At 41.8% G+C, this 2,160-nt stretch overlaps 1 pseudogene; it reads right to left on the reverse strand.

Annotated features, from left to right (window-relative positions):
- Positions 1-919: 919 nt before the first annotated feature.
- Positions 920-2,160, reverse strand: part of LOC138023395 (piggyBac transposable element-derived protein 4-like) — a 1,363-nt pseudogene continuing 122 nt past the window's right edge.

Raw genomic sequence — 2,160 nt, forward strand, 5'->3', positions numbered from 1 at the left:
GGCTTCCCTGTTAAGGAAAGGAACTTTATTTAAGTGTCTAGCAGTTCCAGCCCTGGAGCACTAACTGAGACACTGTAAACTGAAAGTAACAATTAACACAAATCACATAAATTGCAGTTGTGTTAAGTTAGAGGTCTTGTAGCAGTGAGGCCAGCACATCTCGAACCCTAGTTAATGTACCACATCATATGGGGAAGATATCCTGCAAATTTGGCTGAAAAAGAATTAAAGTAGAATTTTTTATGATTTTTCTTGTAAACGTATCCAAAATTAGTGAAATTTGATCACGGGAATATAATTTATTTTTTGCCTTGTTCAGAAATTTGCTATGGTGGAAAGCATTACCTCTCTTAAAAGATAAGTGAATAGGTTCCCCGAAAATGCCCATAAAAACCAACAATCACCTACCCTGATGAGATGCAGGCCTTTAAAACGGCATAAATTAGCATAAAGTATAAAATCTGAACTCAAATAATGGCACAAATAAAGGCCAGGAGAATAAAATGTTCCCTGTTCTAGGAATGACATGTAAAGCAAATTTAAATGAGTTACAACCAAAACAGAACTTATTATACTTACTTGTAGGACACTGGTTGTAGTGATGCAGTCCTGTAGCACTCCTGGTTGCTACACTACAAGTGCCTTGAGGACATTCCTAAAAAAAAAGGGGGGTGGGGTACCCACCACTCACCCCTATCATCTCTTGAGAGATAATATATAATCTCTCAAGAGATGATAGACCCAACACTCAAGACAAAAAGGCATTACTATGTGATAGCAACAGGCAATATGTGAGATAAGCACACAAAAAAAATTATAATCCTACTGTAATTTTTTTGGTTTTTTCAATAACACAACACAAATATATAAAGTACTAACAATATATACAGTTCAAAGCTTAGCCTACGCTGGGGTTCATTCACTTACCATACCTGTTTTGAAACTGTGTGGAGTGAAACACCTGATAACAGTTTCGTTCTTTTGTGACGTGCATGTGTAACCCCTGACACTGAGGTGCAGAACAGGAAGAGAACACAAAAACACGACCTCTTCCCTCCCTCAAGCACACCACACACTTTTTCCTTTTGTCCGAAAAAATTGGACAGTGATTAACATGAAAAGCAACTATGTTCCTATCGGGTATAGTCTCATTGGTGGGAGGGGAAGTTCTATCAGGTAAATCGCAGATGTTTCGAACAAGCTCCTCCCTGTAGGACGCCAGTGAGTATCTGGCCGGTCGCCTAAGAGGTGCATTATCAGGGAACTTACGTTGTTGTTCCCTGAAAAGGATAAAACTATTCACAGCAGCCATATCTATTAGGTGAAAAAATAAGGTTTTCCACCACCTCATGCACTTCCGCTGTACATTGTGGGTGGCCAGGATCTGATCTGAGCGATCCACTGCGTTCATGTACTGATTGTACATGTGGAAAGCCTCAGGCTGCTGGACATTTGTGTTACTCCAGGTACCACCGGCCTTTCTCTTCCGGTTCACCTGTGTGGTCTCATTTGCATTGCTGGAGGTAGTAATCATTGACACCACCTTATTATCAACCCACTGCAATGCCAACACAGGTGCATCCCTCGCCCAACGCATAGTTCCCGTAGGCTTACTACCTTTTCCCCATTCCTTGCCTTTCTTCAGACTTGCTGGGAAGTCCCTTCTGCTATCTATAATGGTACCAGTTACAAGGGTTCCACATTGACGGTTAAACAAGTCCTTGGCAAGGGTCACAGATGAATAAAAGTTATCAATAAATAAATGGTATCCCTGGTCAAGAAAGTTTTGCATTAGGGTCATCACAACATCATACCCAAGGCCATGCTTACTAACCTCCTTCCCTGCCTGCTTACCAATGTAGATATTGAAATCCTGAACATAGGCATTAGAGTTATCGGCTAATACCTATAACTTTATGCCCTACTTAGTGGGGTTATCCTTGATAATTGTCAGATGCCGGATCGCTGTTGGGACTTCACCATGCGCTCATCAATGGCGACATGTTACCCCGGCTGGTGCAAGGCCCTGCATCTTGTTTTAAATACTGAACAAGAGCATTTACCTTACGTAACTTGTCACCAGCAGGCTCGTTAAGGGTGTCCACGATGTGCAGAAAAGCCATAAGGGCTGAGAACCGCATCCTGGCACTGATTGCTCGA

This window comes from Montipora capricornis, chromosome 11 (assembly GCF_036669925.1).
Source record: "Montipora capricornis isolate CH-2021 chromosome 11, ASM3666992v2, whole genome shotgun sequence".
In the NCBI taxonomy this organism is placed as follows: domain Eukaryota; kingdom Metazoa; phylum Cnidaria; class Anthozoa; order Scleractinia; family Acroporidae; genus Montipora; species Montipora capricornis.